The sequence below is a fragment of the Mastomys coucha genome, unplaced genomic scaffold (genome assembly GCF_008632895.1).
Source record: "Mastomys coucha isolate ucsf_1 unplaced genomic scaffold, UCSF_Mcou_1 pScaffold9, whole genome shotgun sequence".
NCBI lineage: Eukaryota > Metazoa > Chordata > Mammalia > Rodentia > Muridae > Mastomys > Mastomys coucha.
The window spans coordinates 66,844,352-66,866,885 of NW_022196915.1; the positions used below are offsets into that span (position 1 = coordinate 66,844,352).

Consider the following 22,534-nt stretch of genomic DNA (forward strand, 5'->3'; position numbering starts at 1 on the left):
CCCTGCTGACTGTTCCCGGCTTAGGAACTCACCGGAGAGAAGATGGCAGCTCTCACTGGAGAGTCCCAAAATAGATCTTTCAAATAAATAAAATATGTCATCTGTTCAGGGGGGAATTTCTCAGTCACTGTATTATTCAGGATAATCTAGAGGAACAGAAGATAGAGTGAATATCATCTATTATCAATCAATCAACCAATCTATCCATGGTCTGTCTGTCTATCTATCTATCTATCTATCTATCTATCTATCTATCTATCTATCTATCTATCTATCTATCTTAGATTGATTAGAATGACTGATAGGCTGTTGTCCAGCTAGTCTAACAATGTCTATGTGCAGAAGAGCAAAGAATTCAGTAGTTGTTTAATCTATGAAGCTGGTCTTAGCTGGTTTTTAGTATATGCCAGGGTCCAGAAGAAGTTGGTTCTAATGTCAGTAAAGGAATGGATTTGCTAGTAAAAGAGCAAGAACAAGCAAACAAGCAGAGAGAGGGGGAGAAGGGGGAGGGGGAGAAGGAGAAGGGAAGGGGGAGGGGGAGAAGGAAAGTCTCCTTCTTCCAAGTCCCTTATAGATAGGCTGATAGCAGGTGTGTCCCAGATTAAAGGTGGATCTTCCTACCTCAAAAGATCTTGATTTAAAATAGGTCATCTCACCTCTAAATATCTGGATTCTAATTGGGTCTTCCGATTTCCACACAGGTGTACCCAGTTGATCAGGTTTTAGTTCCAGATGTACTTGAGTGGACAGCTGCTAATAGCCATCAGAGTCGCCATATGTACGGCAATCGCCTTATGGTCACCATTCACTCACTCGTGTCTCCTTTGGCTTTCCCCACCTAAAGAATGATATTAGCATTTGATTTTGTTAGCATTTTATTTTGTCAGTGGATCCACAGCTTGAAATTCAAGGCCAGCATATAAGCTCTGACTGCCTAAGTGGAGTCAAACTGCCATTCCTTCTGCGATGCCCATGCCCTTAGCTCTGCTTGCATTAAAGACCCCAGATTGGTATGCTTTCTTTGGCTAAGGTTTTCAAGGCTCTGTCCAACTTTTTGTCCCTCAGATGATTTTTTTTGGATGAAATGAGTATTTACTGAATTAATTTTTCTTTTTTTTATTAAAAGAAATAGAATGATACACTTTTGGTAGCATGCTCTAGCATTAGAGGGAGTTAGAAATAATGCGACACAACCTGAATCAACAAAGATCACACTGTGGCCTTTCGTGTGTAGTAACTCTTACATATGCCTTACCTGTGGACTTCCCTGTGTGAGCACTCACTCTGTAGAGACCACTAACCTAATGCTAGATTGGTCCACCAGGAAATGAATTAGCACTGGGCAAAAGTTGAGAAAAAAATCTTACATCCTCAAAGTTTAAATTAGTGTTCACTGTATTTTAGGAATGTCTGTGAACAGTCATAGGGTGGAGAAGCCAGGAAGGAATATGGCCTGGAGGCAAGTGGCAGAAGGGAGGGCTGGGAAGCTGAGTGATGGAACTGCAAACTTTAGACTTCTAGTAAGTTCGACTTAGGGGGGACTTTCCAACTGACTTTCTGTCTTGGTATCAGTTATAGTGTTCTTTATAGCAGGAAAGAAAAGGCACTCTCAACCTTCTGTAATGTGTAAATTGCTTTTAGTCACTCTCTCCAGGACAGCAAGCCTGTGTCAGTTTGGAAGCTGTTAGGCTGCCAATCCGACTGTCAAGCAGCCAGGACATTTGAATTCCGATGTGCTGAAATCCCATTTGTGGGTTTTCCCTGCTACAAATCCCAAACATGTAGAGAGAACTCTGGCTAGAAAGCAAGGGAGGCTTCACACATTGAATCACTTTTCAAATATATTTTAAACAGCTCTGCTCAGAGAAGCCTAGCAACAGGTTACACATTGAGGTGCTTGAGAAGGGTGAGCAGGCGATTACCTTCAGAGGAAAAGCAGCCATCTCCTTTCACAGTGGAGTTGGTCTTTGATTTCTATCCAGCCAAATATTGGCAAAGCTTCCCAGTGCTTAAGACGATATGCTTGGGGTCAGAGGCTTGGTTCAGATCTCTATTGGGTCATTTGCTGTGATGCACCCGATTGTCTAGGCAAAACTCTTCAATGAAACGCTAGTATAGGTTTTGTGAAGGTGTTTTGTGGATATACTTAGCATCCACAGTCAGTTAACTTTAAGGAAATTGTTGTCAAGAACCTGGAGGGCTCATCTCACCATCCACAAGGTGAAATGAGCAAAAGCAAAAGCAAGGATATGTAGAGGAAGAAGACGTTCCGAGCCTTCCAGCCTGCTGCTCGTCTATCCTCTAGGCTGTCTTGCCTCTAAATCACACAGCAGATGCTCCCCAATGAATTTTGTTTATTTCTCTGATAGAATGCTGGGAGATAAATAATCCACCAGACACTCTTACTTTGGGAAACATCTTGTCATCTCTGTGCTTGGTTTCTTTACCTATGACATCAAAATATTGATTGTATTCATTGGTGTTACCTCATAAACTGGATGGAAGGGTAAGTAGGTTAATAACTGGAAGGTCCTTAGACTAGGGACTGGCACACAGGAGGCACTCTTATTAGTTTTTAAGCACTTCCTGTTTGGCTATTGTTCTACTGAGGTGAAATAAGAATCAATGTGAGGTGGCTGGCGTTAAGAGGCAGGCCATTGTCCAGAAAGCTAAATAACCTCATCACAAGTGAAATCACTCAGAACATGATCCCAGTCCAGCCTCACAAGTAGGGAACTGCCAGCCTACAATGCTAATAGGGCTAATGAGGATAAATAATATTTTCTCGCTAAATATAGAGTATGGTTGAAACAATTGCATTCGTTTTTATATTAATCATTTACACTAATATGCTCATTTGTCATTGATATTTGCACTGGGTGCCTATTGTGTATTAAACAGTACTAGATGCTGAGACTACAGGAGAAATCCAGAGAGAAAAATGTCTTTGCCACCTGTAATATATATTCTAGCAAGGTCTACAAACTACGCAAACAAAAGCAAGTATAATATTTCATCAGGTAGGGATACATTCAATGGGGGAAGATAAAGTGGTCAAGGACACTTAAACTGAGACTGGAATCACAAGAAGTAGTAATTTTTGTAAATATCGGGGTTTGGGGAGTTGTGATTTCAGGTAGGGAGAACAGTAGAGGCTAGGGCCCTTGTATTAATTACCATTAGCTTGACTTACTGAAGGGGAAAGGAGAAGGCCACTATAGCTGTTAGCAGGTGAACAATGGGAAGAGTCAGGAAATGAATTTGTAAAGGGATGGGATTGGGGAACACATTTTGTAGGATCCCATGGCCACTGTGAGAAATTCTGTTGTGCTTTAAGTGTGTTAGGGACATCTGTTTTCTGCAGATTGGTCCCAGTACCCTACTCATCCCCAAATCTCAGAACAAAAGCGGCATAGTAGTTACATAACATACATCCTCTTAATATACATTCACTTCTCTCTATGGTATTTATAGTACCCAACCCGATGTAAATACAATGTACTTTTATAACACCTAATATGAGGCAAATGCTATACTGTATTATCCAGGGAATAACAACAAGGAGAACGGATTGTACATTATTAGTGCAAGTACCTTTCTTTCCTCCATAGCTGGTTGAATCTGTGGGTGCAGAATCTGTGGGTATGGAGGGTCAGCCGTATACTGATACGTTTTGAGAACGATATGCAAATGTTTATTGAAGATGTTGGGTAAAATATGTGCTGCAGTGGTGATGGGGTATAGGCAGAAGTTTGGAGTGGGAAACTGTACTAGAGGTGATTATAGTAGAGTGGATCCGGTGGTAACTGGTACTTAGCTAGCAGAGGTGGAAAGGAGGAGAAGTAGATGATGCTCAGAATAGAGGTGGGGAAGAGGGTTCATGTAAGACCTCTGCATATGTCAAAGTGTTAGCTCTTGAGTTGTTCTGTTGTTTCCAGATATCCTCCCTAACCATCAGTGACGGATCCCATACAGCTGACCCACTGCCCTTCATTACATTCTCGATTCTGAAGCTTCTGTTTGCTTTTTAGTCTGCAAAATTCTTCAAACAAGTCAGTCACACTCTCCTGAGTTGCCAGGGGTCACTGTACCCTCTGGGTACTCAAAGCTTTTTCTCCACTAGGGACTACAGTACAACTCCTGTGTGGCTCTGTTTAGTGTGCATTGTGCATCTATCTGGTCTGTAAATAGATACGACTTTGGGTATTGGGTGCACTGAGTTTGGTCATTTCACATTACTTAAGGCAAGGGAGAGCCTTCTTACTGACAGAGTGAGTGGGAAGTTGGGGTCACGAGCGAACAATCTATGACAATAAAAAAGAGCAGAGAACATTGCTCAAAAAACCACCAAACACTTCCAGACAGGTTTTGTTTCATTTTGAGTCTCACTGTACAACCTAGTGTAGCCTTGAATTTGTGCAACTCCTGCCTCAGGCTTCTGAGTGATGGGATTAGAGGTGTAAAGCATCCAGTCTCTTTTAGTTAACTCATCTTTGCTAACTTGCTTCTGATAGGGCCAGAAGGTTTGTATTATGACTGATTAGGTAGAGACAGAAAGTGAAAGCTGAGATTTTTTTTTTTGCAGCTAGAAACCAGATTGTGCAAATGAAGTATATAAAGAGGTTGCAGGCATAAATTACACCAAAGGAGAGGCAGGGCTGGGGTAGAGGATTGCTTTTATTCTGGATTATCTGGAGTTTGGGTCAGAGCTGCTTACTGTCTTTCACACTGTTCCACTGGTACAGCTGCTGATGAAGCTGAATCCTGAGGACTACAAAAAGCCCCAAATTACAAGTCACTCACAAGGTCTTGGTGGCACAGCAATGGGGTTAGTTTAACTCGGTTTAAACTAAGAGACCTTAAGCTCTACACCTAGTGCTCTGAGAGACCCCAGTGCCAGCAATGCTCACAGGACTTCATGGAGGAGCAAGAGGGAGGGCTCTGTTTTTCAACCTGTAAACCTGAGTAGCTACTAGTAACATTGGTTGAAAGGGGAGAATGTAGAGTAGGTGTAGATTTGAGGATCAAAATTTAAAGAAGAATTTAGAAGACTTCATTGCTAAGCATGCTCAGAAAAAATGATGTGAGAGAAAGGACGTTTGCTGAGGGAATAAAGATAGGCTATCATGAAAGCAGGCATCGAAAGTTTTTGTAGAACCAAGATCTTGTAGTCATTTGGAGTTTATTCATCCTAATTGGAGAGAATGATAAATGACAGCAAGGTGGAGATGCCCAGACTAACTACGGAATTTGGCTCAGCTGATTTGAAATAAGAATTAAGGCTGTAGATATGTCCCAGAATCTTCCTAACGAAGACCTTATAACTTAACTAGGTTCATGCAGACAATTTACATTTCATTGGAAAGGCATTAGTGTATTGTGGAGGTTCACCTGATGCCATTGAGATTTTGTGTTTAAAGGATTGGCCTTCTAGCTATAGAGGGTGGGTGCATCTTAGATAGCAGCTTGGTAAAAGTTGTAACTGTCTTCCATTCAAAGAGATGAGTGTCTTCTAAAATGGAACACCGTCACAGAGAGTGCTGGTAAAGGTCACTTGAGTGAGCCTTGGTGAGGAAATAAGAGAAAGAAGCTGTCAGCAGTTCAGGGACAACAAGGAGACCATGTAATTACCAGCCAGTATAAGCACACCAGGGTAAGTCTGAGTTAAAGAGGAAGATTTTAACTCCTTCATGTTGGGTTTGAGATGCTGTTAGGAATTTCACAGGGAGAAGTTAAAAATAAGAAGAAAGACCAGGTTTTCAGTGATCTATTGTGGAGATGGGTGCAATGGTGGCTGAGGTAACCCGAGGATGCTCTCCTGGCATCATTTCTTCTAGCCTCCTTGCTCTTTGGCATTCCAGGGAGTCATTGAACACACACTCATGGGACTTGTTCTTCTCATTGCCAATCATTCTTCCTCCAAAATCTATCACTTCTCCTTCTCATGTCCTTCAGATTTCTGCTCAAGTGCTTCCCACTCCAAGAGGCCTTGATAACTGTCCTATGTAGATTGCACAACACTCCTCTGTCTTTCCTCTGTCAATCTTATTCCTGAACACTTCTTGGTTTTAGTTTTTTTCTCTCATTCTCTTTATATCCTGCTCACTGTCCCACTCTTGGTCATCACCCTCTCCCACCCTCCTACATTTCTTCACCCCCTCCTTCACTCCCCTCCCCTTGGCTTTAGCTTTAAACATCTGTTTGTGTGTTGTGTGCCACTTGCTCTCTGGAGTGTGAGCTCTGTGAGAAGGAGTCTGTGAGTTACTTACTGATCACTCTGTGTTTCTGGTACACAACACACATAGTGTTTCTATGGAAAAAAATAATTGATAGGAGTGGAATGGAAAGCATGGCCAAGCCCTACATTGTTTCTGCTCAGTGGGAGATACCTGACTGAGATATTTACTATTTTCCTGCTAGTCGCACATTGGTTTCCCTGTGGGACACCACACTGTCAGCTGTCAACACATGGGTGGCTGTGAACTTGATTTCAGTGGTGTGTAGCATGTAACTGATATATGACTCCATCAAGTTGGAGATGATTGAGGAAAAGATACACAATTGATCTGCTGCATCCATAGACATTTGGCTTCTTGGCAGCTGGAGCTGAATGCTACACTACTAACTAGGCGATTAACTTGGGCAGGTTGCATCACTACTCTGTGCTATTTGGCTTAAATTATAGAGACTGAAGGAACTAAGGTAAGTGACAACTCTTAGACCACGTCTATCACCAAGTTAAAAAAAAATGTCACTTATTATTATCTGGTTAGGAAAAACATATGTTGACTTCAAAGTTTGAAGCAAAGAAATTAAATTGTTAGAGCTGCTAGGGACCGTCTTGATGCCATATAACACTTGAGAATCAAGCCCCGGGGGTAAGAGGACTGAATGACAGGGAAACATAGGTTCCCAGTGATGCCTCTTTATTTGCTTAAGTAAGTCTGAATGAGATTATTAGCCAGTTGTAATGAAAGATTCATATCAGTGCAACTTCTAGCAATGTATCCCTTCAATTTGATGTGTTTGGCTTTGTTTCCTTGCTTCAGGTGATCCTGTGACTAGTCTAATTTTCTTCTGTCAATGTCTCACAATTCCTGAAAGCAACAACCAACCTGGTTCCTTTCTGCTTTTCTTTGTTCAGGTTGGTCCCTGCGCTCTCCCTTATTCCCTCCTCTGCTTTTCTGGCTAGGAGACACTTTAGGGCTCCCAATTGTCCTTACTCTAAGCCCAGAGCAAGGTCTTGCTTTGCCCCTTGTCCTTTTCTGCTTTGTTATTTTTTTTTCTACAGAAAACCTACCTCTCCTCCAGCAGTATTTTCCTTCTCACTCCACTGTCAAATGCTGCTTTAGAAGTAGTAAGACAGAAAATGGAGAGGGAAGAAACAAATCCCAGATTTGCCTTCTCCAAATTCAGCTTCCCAATTCTTTCCCTCATTAATTTTTCCTAAGATCTTCCTCAGCATCCCTTCCACTACTCTCAGACCACAAAACTGTCGAGGATAGGATAGGAGAGAGAGAGAGAGAGAGAGAGAGAGAGAGAGAGAGAGAGAGAGAGAGAGAGAGAGAGAGAGAGAGAGAGAGAGAGAGAGAGAATGAGAATGAAAAGACATTTAATGAACACATAAAACATGTTGGGAGTTACTTCAAAAAAGAGGGAAGATTCTTATGCAAGTAAAATGAAGACCAAGGAATGGATAAGGGACACTTGGGATAGAAACAGGTTTTAGGCAGAAACCATGAAAGAATACACCAACAGGAGGACTGCTAATTCCTCCAGTGAGACCACCCTTTCGAGCTGGCCTTGCGGTGTTCACCAGCCTCTCATGGGATAATCCACCCTCGTTCTCCATGTCTAGGTAGGTTGAGTCCTTCTGGGCTCCCCAATATATCAAGCTCCACCTTATCCCTCACCTTCACCGATGCTTTGTTCTGTGTTCAGGAAGCTCAGACTTCAGATGGTCCTCCTTCAAGACTGCCTTCACTTTAGCTCCTCTTACCATTTGTATCTATAGATCCCTACACTTTCTTAGCACGGCACACATCACACCCGATCAATATTAGTTATGTAATTGTCTTTTTCTACTGCTTGATTATGGTCCTAGAAGGATGGGCAGTTAAGGCATTACTTTACATCAACCCTTGGTGTAGCTCCAGAACTCAGTGTGTTTTTCTGGTTATATTAGATATTCAATGAATGTTGATACTCAATGAATTGGTTGAATAAATTATTTTTGGTGAATCTTAAGATAGTCTTAAAACACAAAATAATAATTGAACATTCTTCTTTTCAAAAAGTACAACTACTTAGTCTATGATCTATTTTTCTACAATGCCATAAAGCTAGAGGAATCCATAAAGTTTATTACAACTTTATGAATACACATCTGAGCAAGATCAATTAAGATAGATTTACCAAAATATAAACTGCATAGAAATTCTGACTTTCTGAAATAAAAAGGGTAGTAATCCAGTTGAAATAAATATTAGTTTGAAAATTACATTGACTTTGGATTCATTGGGAGAGGTGTGTAGGATCTTCTGTTGGGTCTATATAGACCACAGCCTGGAGGTAACAGCTTCCAAGTCCTATATTCTATCTTTCCTTGATCTACACAGTCTTAGCACATCCACTTCCTGTTATGATAGATCATGCATTCATTCTCTCTGACTTCTGTTACTCTACTGTAATGAGAGATGGGACTAAAGGGAAAGTTGAGGGAATTAGCAGAAAGAGAGGGAAGAGATGTCCCTTAAGGTAAAAGTTGTACTGCTTAAAACTGATCTGTGTGTGTAGGACAGCTTTCTTTGTAGTCTTCTTGCAATATGTGGGTACTTTTTTCATCATAGTTAGTCACTCACAGTAGGCAAAGATTAGAAATAGAGCAAAGAGTAAAACATGAGTGACAGAACTTCTGAGTTTGACAGAAAGAGGTAACTAATAGTAACTTGTCTGATATTTGCATAGCTGTTCTCCTAGATGACATTTGAAGTTTATGGGTTTTGCTGTTTGTTAATGAGGTATTTCAGTGGAGAAACAGTTAATGAGGTATTTGAGCAGAGAAACAATAGTGTCCAAATAAGTTCGACAGAAGACTCAAATTACCTTTCTAATTTTTATTTTGTTTTTACCTTGTCTTCCAGGGACAGCTTAAGAGAAGTCTGTTCTTGGCAGCAGTGTCTATGACAACAACCTCAGTTCATTTCTAACATTTATGCACTGACAGACAATATTCAAGAACACTGGATATCATTCTTCTATATGTAAATAAGCCACTGAAGATTGCCTCCCACTCCTGAAATGGTTTGAACTCATAAATTATCCCTGGACTGAAGGCCAGCAGTAGAGGTGGGCACAGGACATGTTAATCAACTTGGACATTAAGATTAAACATGTTGTCTTAATTGTAGATAATAAATGATGCTTTTTTCCTGAGGTTTTGATAAGTCTGAGAGAAGTTATGATTTGATGAGAATGAATTCCCAAAGAAGTGAAGGATCAAGAGACTCCAAGTTCACAGATTTTTGTGGTATCTAACACATGACCTGTAGAGAAAAGCAAGGAGGAGAGAGCAATTTCAAGTCTCTCTATAGGCTGTACCTGTAACACAAGTGCCTGGTGACTCACAAGGCGGCTTTGGACTCTTATTTACTGTCTTCAAGTTAACCCAGACTACGGCTTCAAATTCAGCGTGGACGTCTCTGAGGAAGCCAGTTTAAAAGGTCCCCTTTTGTAAGCTTATGCCTCTTCCCAGCCAAGGGACAAGAAGTGAACTACTTTATACTACAGGAGTTATAGATTCTTAGAGGGTTTTTTATTATCCCACTGATAGTCCACATTTAGGAAAGTGCATATGGCATGCTAACTGTTTATGAATGGCAAACAAACCAGTGAATGACATAAACTGTTCTAAAACATCCAAAACTGGGGCACGGTTCAGACTTGAAATCCTAGTACTTGGGAGGCTGAAACATGAGGTCAGGAGTTTTAGGCTAACCTGGTTCACATACTAAGCCTTTTTTTTCAGGGAAAAAAAAAGTCACTATGGCTAGAAATCCTCAAGGCTGTATACATTGACCCTTGTACTTGAAAGTACTTCGGAGCTTTGGTTACACCCTTCAGGGGTGACCTCGGAAGGTTGGAAGGGTAACTATCCTGTCTGATTTTATACAGCAGAAACATTGGTGCACAGTAATCTTCCAAGAAAGAAGGGACTCCAATGTTATGATATTAGAGAGGCTATAAAGAGGCATGCACTGAGGGAGCACTGTTTCAGAGCAAGGTCACTGTTCATTACTACTTGTACAGATAGCTTATTAACCACTCAGAAGATTCACTTCAAGTTTTCAAGCTACATAATGCTCAAGAGCACTACCTGAATATAGATTAGGAGACACGGGCTGGCAGCCCACGGAGCTAACACACTGTTGTAAACCTCAAGCTTCATTGGATCTGAAAGTGGAGATTATCCCGTCTATGACTTAGCCCTCCCTATCCACCCCCTCCACACCCCATATATTTCTCTTTCTAGTCTGTTCTTGAAGGCTTTCTAAGAAGGAGCCAGCACTCTAAAATGCAGCACTACACAGTAGAAGGGTGGGCAGGATGAAGGAAAAGAATGTTGCTTTCTGTAGTGGGTACTTTTGCCTTAGGTGCCCAGCAAACAGTAGGATTGTGGGTAGCCAGCTTTTTGCTTCTTTGTCGTCTTTTAATCCCCTGGACAACCTAGAGTAGCCGCTCCTCTGCACCGCAGACATTGCAACATTGATGGTTATTCAGAAAGTCAGTTGTTTTAGGGTTTCTACTCTATACAATTTAAACATATAATGTACAGAAGCAACTAAGTTTATTTCATTTCCATTTGCCACTCACCCCAGCTTCAAATCTTTTGAATCTTATTATATAAATGTGTTGTACAGTGTGTCAAACAGTTCTGTATTTGTAATTCAAACATCAATTTCTCCTATTGCAGAACACAATCTCTCTTTGTGTCCCTCAAAAGATGCCACACAAGTGCAAAAAGACACTTGAGCATCCACATGGCTGAGGTGGCAGGGGGCGGGTGGGTTGCTGTCTTCTGCACTTATCTTATTTGGTCTGATCACTGATCAAGCAAGTGGTATGCATTCTGACATTCAATGGCTGCTTTGCTTTGTGTTTGGGTGTTCTGTGGGAAACTACTCTTTTAGTTAAGGACATAATTACATCTGGTTGATTCTACTCCATAGCTTCTGTCTCTAACCAGGCCTTGATTAATCAACAGCTTTCTTGAGTGTTCATATATTTCTTATAGAATCACACAGGCTTCTGTCTGCACGAGTTACAGAAATGTAGGGATATGATTGCCCTCTGCCCATCTATACAGTGTTCCTTGCTAATACCACTCCTATTGCCCTTCTTGTAGGGAGTTCAATGCCTGAGCTTTGAGGTTTCTATAAGGAGAGTATGAGCTTCTATGTAAGTGAGGAAAAATAGCAGTAAGAGATATTTCTAATTTTTTCTGCTTCTTTATTTCTTATTTTCTCTCATTTCTCTTCCCCTTTCTCTCACTTCTGTCTTGTCTCATATCTCTTGTGTTCCCTTTCAGCTTGGCAAAGCTTCTTCTCTATTTCACTTTCTTCCTTCCCCCTGAAGGTCCTTCCTTTGCTACAGAAATGGTGAAAGGGCTGTAAGGAAGAAATTTGATTGTGAGGTGGATAAGCGTAGGGAATTGTTTAGCCACCTTGAGTCCACTTGTTCTGGCCTATGCATACACTCCTCTTCTAGCAATGTACTTGGTAACCCAGAATATTCACACACTATGTACACAAAATCCTCTCTGAACAATGCATTTAGCAACGTGTTGGCAATCCGGGAGACAACCTGGGAGATACATGCATACCCCACCCCAAACAGTGGAGGAGCCTCTCCTTCCCCTAGCAAATGTCGAACTTAGATAGATCCTATTCCAGTGTACTCCAGTTATGTCTGACTGTGAGGTATGGGAAGGGGGCAATCTGCTCTGAAGGAGTCTTGGGTGAATGTCCAATTAGGCAAAACTGTGTCCCCAAGTAAACTTTTAGGGATAATACCAGATTTGCTTTCTTATGCATAACTGAGCATGCTTGTAATTAAAATCAGATGTGTTATGGGGAGAAATGTTTGCAATTAGCAAAAGCTTACATAATCCAAATCTATTAATCAAACTAGAGAGCTGTTCATGCCATGCCTCTCAGAAACCTAATATTTTTTTTGAACCCTATAAAATAAAACCCCAAATAATCAGGGTACGCATGATTCTTCTCTTGTGTGACCTATTACTGTCTTACAATGCAGTCTGACCTGTTTCATCCCTTTGCTTTAGATAAACTTTTCTTGCTACTTTGCCTTCTTTTGTGGTCTTTTATTTCACTCTTGAATAAGCAGTTAAGCATCTGAAGGCACCTGGCCTTGACCCTCACAGTCTGTAAGAACTATATTAATTTACTTATACTGTTATGACAAATTTCAGTGCTAAACACTTATCCATAGTGATGTATTCCAGGACTACAGATAATACCAAAATACCAATGCCATATTTGTTTGTTTGTTTGTTTGTTGTTGTGTTGTTGTTTTTCCTATATGTCTGGCAACATTGTCACATAGAAACAGGGATAATCTGTCTTTTTCTAACTTCATTTCCTGGTGACCTTTTTGCATCACTGCCTTTGTGTTTTGGAAACCATCATTAAGTAAAATAAGAGTTAAAAAAGTGAGCACAGCAATGGTCTCATGAGCAGGTAGTGTAAACAGTGTAGATGTACTAGGCAAAGGGGTATTCTTGATGGCATATATGAGACTATATCACATGCTCCGAATGGCCTAGAATATAAGACATAAATCATTAATATTTTGAATTTTCCACTAACATTTTGAGTTTAGGATTGATGCCCATGGTGGAGAAACCACAGAGAGAGAAACTACAAATAAATGACAACTACTGTACCACAGACTGAGTGACCTAAATGACAGAAACTTGTTTCACATTCCTAGCTATTGAAAATTTGAGGTTCAGGTGTTGATAAGATTGGTAATGGGTGACGTGGGGTTGGGGGAGACTTGATTGAAGTAATTAGTAAGGTCTTGTAGTGACTTCTTCATATTGTTTTCTTTCTGTGTATGACTGCAATCAGATGTCTTTTTCATATAAAGTGTTAGTTTCCACTTTAATTATCTAATTTTAACATGATTTCCCCCCCAAAAAAATGACATTCTGAGGAATTATGAACTTTAACATATAGTTTGTTTTTGTTTTTTGTTTTTTTCTAGTGGGGACACACAAGTCAATCAAACCAACAGTATTACCAAAGAGGGAAACAAATATACCTTCAGGCATGTGAAAACATTCACATTCCCACCCAGCATGTTACATGTATAGTCAGATGGAATGGGAAGGCTGGTGTTAGTTCTCTACAGAGGATTGTCTTGGGTGGCTTTAAATGATATTGGAAGTTTTCATCACTTTCTTACACTGTCATGAAGGCGAAGGCAGCAGCTAAGGCAGTAGATCCACTGGTAAGGTTTTACAACAGGGTGTGATTAGAAGTGGCAGGTCTTAGGCTACATGAGGTTATCCATCCACTAGACAGTGAGAAAGGAACAAGAGATGCAGCTGATGTAATGCTTTTCTGGGGAGGTGTGGTATCCGTGGTGGTGGTGGTGGTGGGAGACAGGAAAGAAGTGTTGTCTTGAAGCATCATGAAATCCTGCTGCATTCTGCTCTGAGAATTGAAGAGACTGAGCCCGAGGGTAGGTGGGAGTGAGTAGTGTTCATTGCAAGATTTAGGCAAGTAATTTGGTTTGTGGGAGTCTGACGGTGACGATAATGAGAGTGGTTGCTCCATTTACTGAGCAATCATGTGCCAGACAATTCAAGTCTTCATTCATTTGCAGATCTGTGGATGTGGTACTTTATATTGGCTAAGGACATGCACACAGGGCCCTGCTACAGGCCCTGCCTAGCTTGGAATCCTATTTCCAACATTCATCAACTGAATTATTTGGGACCATTTATATAATCTCTATCACAGTTTCATATGCAAAATGGAGTGGCTAATAGCAGTATCTATCTTCTGGGGATATTGTAGTTGTTAGAAGTAAGAGAAGAAGTGACACAAAATGAGCCCTCTGCACGGACTGTCTACTAGTATTGACAATATGAGAGGGAATCAAAGGCAGTTAAGAGATAATCTCTTCTCTGAGAGAATAAACAGCTCACAAGAGGAAATAACTGATCACACAATTGCCATTGGCATGTAAAGCCCAATCCATAGGATGCTATGTTGCCATTGGCATGCATAGCACAATGCACAGGATGCTATGAGAATTTATGAAGGCATTTGACTCACCTAATGCTATGGGCCTCAGTGCTGGTATTGGAGACAGTGTTGAATTTTTGAGATTCCAACAAATCAATAAGAATCATTTATACAAGCATTTCCAAAACTGTAGCATGTATCAAACTGTGGCATGTATGAGAATCAGCTAGCAAGATATTAAAATACATGTTCCTGGCTTCTTAAATTCTGATTTGTCTATGTGGAAATGGTGTGTGAAATGACATTTTTAATAAACTACTGTAGTAGACTGCTTTAAATCTATGTAAAATAACCTTAACCTAGGTTTTAAAAAAGAAAAAAAGCAAGATAGGGACATTCTCCAAAGGGGGCATTGCTAATAAGTATGTTGAGTATGAAGTTTAAAAAAAAAAAAGAACGAAGAGCAGAAACACGATAAGGAAGCTTGGAGGAACATTTTTTTTTTTTTATGCACTTGAGCTTAGAATTGATGTCAGGGTCAGAAGACAGCCATTGCAGAAAGTTGGAGAGTCAACAACATGATCAGACTTTTCAACCTAGAAATTGCCTCGGTATTTATTATCAAATTGACACAGCTTTGAAACATCTGAGAAGAGGGAATATCAATTAAAGAAATTACCTCAATCAGAGTGGCCTGTGGCCGTATCTGTGAAATATGCCTTGACTGGTAACTGATGTGAGAGAACAGAGCCCACTGTGGGCGACACCATCCCTTAGCAGGTGGGCCTAGGTTATATGAGAAAGTTAGCTTCTTATCAGCCAGAGAATGACCCACCTAGGGAGTAAGCCAGTGTCTTAATCAGGGTTTCTATTCCTGCACAAACACCAATAACCAAGAAGCAAGTTGGGGAGGAAAGGGTTTACTCAGCTTACTTCCACATTGCTATTCATCACCAAAGGAAGTCAGGACTGAAACTCCAGCAGGTCAGGAAGCAGGAGCTGATGTAGAGGCCATGGAGGGATGTTACTTACTGGCTTGCTTCTCCTGGCTTGCTCAGCTTGCTCTCTTATAGAACCCAAGACTTCCAGCCTAGGGATGGCACCACCCACAAGGGACCCTACCCCCTTGATCACTAATTGAGAAAATGCCCCACAACTGGGTCTCATGGAGGCATTTTCCCAACTGAAGCTTCCTTCTCTGTGATAACTCCAGCCTGTGTCAAGTTGACACACAAAATCTCTTCTTTAGTTCTTGCCTCTCAGTTCTTGCCATGAATTCCTGTCCTGACTTCCTTCAGAGATGGACAATAGTCTAGAAATGTAAGCTGAAATAAAAATTTACCTCTTGCCGGGTGGTGGTGGCGCACGCCTTTAATCCCAGCACTTGGGAGGCAGAGGCAGGTGGATTTCTGAGTTCGAGGCCAGCCTGGTGTACAGAGTGAGTTCTAGGACAGCCAGAGCTATACAGAGAAACCCTGTCTCGAAAAACCAAAAAAAAAAAAAAAAAAAAAAAAAAAAAAAAAATTACCTCTCTAAGTTGCATTTGGTCAGAGTGTTTTATTAAAGCAGTGAAAAAAATAGAACAAATACCCCATTAGTGATGGGGAGAAGGAATTTGAAGGGAAAAAAATTGAGGAACTAGGAAGAGTAGTCTCTCCTACTTATCCTCAGGAAATGATTAGTAACTGTAATAGTTCAACAGTGGATATATATATCCAATACATATGCATATACATATACATATATATGTATATATATATATACACACATATACATATATGTATATCCAATACATATACATATATATATATGTACACATATGTACATATGTATGAAGACTTGTGTGTGGCTCACAATTTGGGAGTGAAAAGTCCAGGATCATGTGGATCTATGAACATACTTTTGTGAGAGTCTCCCTGGCTCTGCAGAACATGGTGAAGAAGGACAAGAAACACAGCTGACTGTAGAATGGGCTAAGCATGTGGGCTATCTCGATTTCCTAACAGTCTCATCTTGAGTACCAACCATCTGGAAGACCAATAGTAGTGCCTTCTCAGGACCAGGCCTCTGTGACTTTCCCTGACAACAGTCCCTCCATCGTGATACCATTATAACCACAACAAAACTTCCAGTAACATGGAACTAGGCAAGGCCTTCTGATCTGAGAAGATTCAGAATTCAAAGAAAACCCAGGAGAACATTTTGATAACATTTATAATTCTAATAAAGTATGAATGCCAAGGGGGTGGGTGAAGGGGAATTTAGCCATGATTTTTTACCATTTTGACTTGAGCAACAGGAGCAGAGACTAGAAAAGAAATCCATGTTTCCAATATGTTGAATTTCAAGTGCACAAGGTTTTCTAGAAGAGGTATCTTATAGGTTATCCATTATTCTTTATAAACAGTGTGTTAGTTTCAAGCTGATAATATAAACAGGCATTATAGCCCTCATTTGACGGACAACATCTGAAATTTACGGAAGCTAGATGGCTTTTATTTCAGTCACAGAGGTTATGTTGCTCAAGGTTAATATTTGTTGTTATATGATTCAAAAATCCAAGGATCCCAAATGGTTGTTGTTATTCTCTTATAAACTGAAAGCTAAAGTGGTTCACAGAATACTTTCCTCTCAGGACACATTCTCTGTTTTCACTTCTGATCTGGACTACACAAGTAATGGATTCTTAGTTAGCAGCTGCCTACAGTGTTAATGTTTGAAATAACACTAACGCCTTGTTTTGTTTCTTGTTAATCTAATGTTAGGACTCACTATTCTAAACATTAAAATGGCCTCAGAGCCTAGGCTACAACTCATAAGAATCTCAGAGAATTGTTTACTTCAAGACTTTACTAGTGACTGAACTTAGGGAGAGGCAAGAAGAGTGGCCCATGTTTGAGGCCAGGTTGGTCTGTACAGTGAATTCAGATCATCCTGCTATATATAGTAAGACCTCAAGAAAACAGCAAAACCAAAAATGTCTAGATTATGCAAATTTCTTTTTTCAGTTGTATGTTGCTACTGTTCTTTGCATATGGATACAGTAATCTCTATGTTGTGTGTTAAAAATATAAAACAAGTTGGGTATTTTAAGTTATGGACATACAGAGAGAACTCTAGTGGCCTCTAACACAAACACAATGTCAACAGATAATTTACATGTTGGGTGGTAAGAACAACATGATTTCAACTTTTGGATTTTTAGTTATAGAAAAGCGGGGAGAAATCTATAGGCTTCTAAATCCAACAGAGATTTAAGTTAAGTCAAAAATGTAAAGCGCCATCAATTCCTAATAGAAATGTGTGTTGTAGCCAGTTTTTAAGAGTGGGTGAGCACCGTTAACTGGGAAGATACTGAGATTTAAACAGCAGCACAGCTGTCTCTAGTCAGGAAGGAGGAATGTCTGTAGTGGATGACTTGATACAGGTTCTAAGAAAATGCTGAAAGTCATCTGATGTTCATTGATAAAAACCACATTCATTACTCTCTGAGTCAGGATAGAGAACATGAGCAAGTGTCTCTATAGGTGTTGCTGGAGCGTTAAAATGTATGTATAAAGATTTGAATGTTTCTTTGAAGCATTCCCTGCTAGCAGAAGTGGGACCGTAAAATGCCTTTTTTCTAGACACAGATGTACGTGGGTGAATGTAAAAGGCAGAGGCATGAAGAACTGAATGCCATCTTATTGATGGCTTTAAGTGAGAAAAACTACAAACAGCTTATTTGCTTCCAGTTTAATTAGGATTCTGGGTGTATGTGTGTGCATACGTGTTGGACTGTTGGGGACTGAATGCATGGGAGGCAAGTGCTCTATCACCGAGAAACAACACCAGATCCATTACGTAGGTTTTTCAGTTTTAATTTTTATATTGCTTTAATTGTACAATATTTCTAGAGTAGGGTATAATAATCTGATATTTTGATGTTGGTTAAAGAACTTAAACTCTGTACTTTGAATAGCACTTGATACTTTAAATACCACTAATTACTGTTTCTGCGACCTTGAACACTTCTTGTTTTAGTTTGTTTGATATTAAATGTGACCGGAGGACCTCGTGTATGCTAGGCAAGTACTCTAGCTCTGAGCTACATAATTTTTTAAGCATATGCAATTTTTTCCCTATGTTTGATTCATTTCAACTTATAAAAGTGAAATAATACATGTATTTCTGAGTGCTGCTATGCACATTACATGTGTATAAAGTTTTAAACTTAATATTTGGTCATGCCATGCACTCAACACAAGTGTTTAAGGATATTTTTACATCTTGGGAAAAATAATGTAGCATAATGAAGCTGACATGTCCTTCTATGTTAACTTTGTTTCTTTTGCCATGACTTCCATTAAAAAATGTCACTGGTAGCCTACAAGCTTTTATGTAATCGGGAATCCTGCTTCACAGACAGACACTGTAAGAGCAAAACCAGAATATTGTGGGTTGAGAGCATCAGAGAGTAACAAGAGGTGGATCTGGAAGATGTTTTTATTTCATTTTTTAATTAAATTATTTTATTTATTTACATTCCAAATGTTGCCCATCTTCCCAGTCCCCACTCCCAGAGTTCCCAGAGTTCTTCACTTCATCTCCTTTTCCCTATGCCTCTAAGAGGGTGCTCTCCCACTCTCCCACCCACACACCCACCTCCTATCCAGCATCCCCTTCTCTAGGGCATCAAGTTTCTACAGAATTAGGCAGATCCCCTCCCACTGAGGCCTGGTAAGGCAGTCCTCTGCTATGTATGTTCTGGGGGTCGTGGACCAGCCCATGTCTGCTCTTTGGTTGATGGCTTAGTCTCTGGGAACTCTGAAGGCTCTGGATTCGTTGATGCTGTTATAATACCTGTGGGGTTGTTACCCCCTCCAAGCTGGAAGATTGTCTGTGTGTATGTGTGTTCCTCCCTTGTGCACATGATGACTCGTTTGCTCATGCTCTCTACTTCTGCACTACTAGTGTTTCCCTCATTTCCTCATCTTTAGTTCATTCTACTTCCTATATCCTTTTAACTCTACCTTCCACCAGCCAATGAGACAGTGAGCTCAGCCCAGCTGAGCCTTGGTACCGCTTTCTTTGAACCGCTACAGTGAATCTCTGAACGGGAGGAGTTTGGGCAGAGGTAATATGTTACAGATCTACGTTGCACCAAGTGCACTCATAACTCTTTCCAAGCAGCCCTTGCTCAGTCTATTCCTGTAAGTTATCCTTTGTGTTCCTTGTATTTACACTTTGTTCTCTTTTCTAGGCATGCAGAAACTTTGTTTTTTTGGACCCCTTTCCATCAGTCTTATCAGCTCTATAGCCTTTCATCATCTAATTTATCAATTTAGATGCTTACTTTGCTTTTTACCTCTAAGGGTAGGTCTTCTCAACTCTGCACTAAAAATATAGACATTTAAGTACCTAATATCTTCAAAAAATATGCCACTAAATACTGTTAGCCACCCACATCCACAGTGAAGGTTCTGGATGAGAGTGAGTTCCACCAGTGATTTTTTCCTTCCTATGGGGACAGAATCTATGAAGAATCCTAGAGCATAAGCAATATTTGGGGTTGCCTTAAGAAGTTTAAGACAAAGAATATGGAACTATCAAAATGAAAACAAATGACAACAATTTAGAATTCTAGAGAGCTGACAACTTATAGTCAGACTATTTAGAGAAATGACACCATAGCTCTCTGTTGATCCTTTGATTATATTTTAATCCACATTGTTAATTATGTTTTCCTTTTCTGCCCTCTGGCTGGACACTTGTCTTGTAATTCTCCGTATGTATTAAGAGAGACAAAAAAAGTACAGTTTACCTTTTCTGTCTCCACAGTGGATGGAAATTTATATCTTTCCATTGAGAGTTTAGAAATTTTTCTTTCTGTTACACTTTTTTTATTGACAGTACTGTGGAAAAGACACATCAGGATGTATAAAACATGTGGATCCGCTCCAAGACAACTTTATTGTTTATAGCACTATTATCGGCTTGTTCTTTACAAACACACACTTGCTGATAAATTCTATTTTGCACAATTCCCATCCAAAGAGAAACAAACAAATACAAGGCGCCTTGTAATGCCATTGTCTGCATAAGATAGAATATTGCTGCTAAGAAAGAACTTGAATTTTGACTTGGAATGAAGCACATTCCCTCCATATAATTTTATGTATTGGATGCATGAAAGAATATCCCTGAAACTAGTCTGGTCCCATATATTTAAATATTTGTTTCTCATCTACTACCAAAGTTCTTTTCATACTAGGCATTCATAAGACAATACCTCTGATAAACATGTACAGAACATTGTTAAGAAGGGTTGTTGAACAGACACAAAGAGTACTGGGAGTTTTTCTAGAAGCTGTTTCTATGTTAGGAGACTAAAAATGACAACTATACATGAAAATAACTGCTCATTCCATAAATAAACCATTACCTCCAAATCAATACATCTGAAACTTAGTTTGTTCTGAAATCACTCATGATCCCTGTATCTGCAGGGTCAGCATGACAATGGGAGAGACAGACAGAAAAGAAACTGACAGACATCTTAAGTAACTACAGCTAAAATAGCCTTTAAATTTTTCTAAAATTGCAAAAATCATATTGTTCAGTACATACTCTTTAGGGTATATCATTTATATCTTTAAGGTGTACGCATGTATGTATTAAAATTTTTATTTCCTTGAACTGTAATCATTCTTGCTTTCTAATCCGTTTGAAACATATCACAGATCATTTTAGTCAATAGTTGTCTTAGTGTGTCCTCTTAATGCCATGAGAAAGCCAAAAAGTTTGAGGAATTCTGTATTTTGTTAATTCATGGTAAATTCACTTTTACATGATGCCTGCCTTCTTGCATACATCTCTTCCTGCTCCGACTTCTCTTCTTTGCTCACTTCTCCCTCCCTTCTTTCCATTTGCAGAATGACTAATAGATGTTTAAAGAAATTGCCAGCATCACTGTATCTCAGCTGCACACAATCTATGACCTGTATGTCTTTGTGTAAATGCCTTAACTTCTCTGAACTTGAAGTTTTCACATGTTAAATGAGAGTAATGATAGTATTAACTTCATAGATTTGTTGTAATAATTAAAGTAATGCATACATTTTTAAATGACACATTTCAAGCTCTTGAAAAAGGTTATCTGCTATTCTAACATAAAAATTACCCTATGTAGATATAAAAGAATATCAAACTCTGTGGGGGTGAGAGAAAAACATGACTGGAAATTTTTATCAAATATTCATAATTAGTAAATGTTCCTACAGCAGGTGGAAAAATCTCAGCAAGAGACATACAGATGTGTGGTATGTTCAATAAGGGATTGAGCCTTGAGTTCAATGGGTGGAGAGCATTCATGATACAACTGGGATTTCAACCAAACTTAATAGATAGGGTTAGAATGAACAAAGAGAGGAAGAAAGTATATATATACTGGGGACTGGTTCAAAACCAAACCAAACAACTAACCAACCAACAAACCAAGCAAACAAATGCACAGATGCTAGAAAATGTGCGACACTGAGCAACTCTCCATCCGCTCAATTTAAGAAAACTGGACCACAGATTGGCCTTCACCATGAGCATGAGACTGGGTTTGAACCACTGCCTTTGTCTTATTTAAGTAAGCTAGAGGATTACATTTTCTTATAAGTTTTTATTTAAATAAAAACCAAGGGATGGATTCCATGGGTTGTTAATAATGTTAAGTTAAAATACAACCAAGGAGTGTTTACCAAATAAATATTTTGCAGATACCCGAGAAAGTAAGTGTGGTAGCCATTGTTGACTGACACAGTTGTCTCGATTTCTGTTTTTGTTATTAAACCCAGGAGACAATGTGATGTTCATACTGGGAAACTCCACTGACAGTCCTATAAGTAGACTTGTATCAGAGATTTTCCATTAGCTTGTTCCGTCTTATAGGGCTATCCAGGAGTGATGACGTACTTCCTTCCTTTCTCACCATCTTGCAGGAGGATATATTGCCTGAAGCTGGAGATAAGATTCCTGACCAAGAGGAAAGGCAGAGAGAACCTCAAAGACATTGACCTAACATCTTTACACACTGAGCTCTTCTCTAGGCATTCAGGAACTTTTACATACAACGAAACAGTGCCAGCAGCTACAAGGCTGCATGAAACACAGCTGCCTCATTACTTGCCTCTATTAATAGTTATGGAATAAAGTTTTGAACCAGGTATCTCTTTTTGCCATCTTAAAGTTTTCATTCAGATCCTGAGCAGGAAGTCAGGGACTTTGAG

At 39.7% G+C, this 22,534-nt stretch overlaps 1 long non-coding RNA gene across 3 annotated transcripts in view; it reads left to right on the plus strand.

Annotated features, from left to right (window-relative positions):
* Positions 1-22,534, plus strand: part of LOC116085082 — a 180,541-nt gene that overhangs the window by 75,278 nt on the left and 82,729 nt on the right. For all 3 annotated transcript variants that reach the window (XR_004116406.1, XR_004116407.1, XR_004116408.1), the window contains one exon: positions 9,144-9,348. This is a non-coding gene — a long non-coding RNA (uncharacterized LOC116085082). The remainder of the gene's footprint in view (positions 1-9,143; positions 9,349-22,534) is intronic.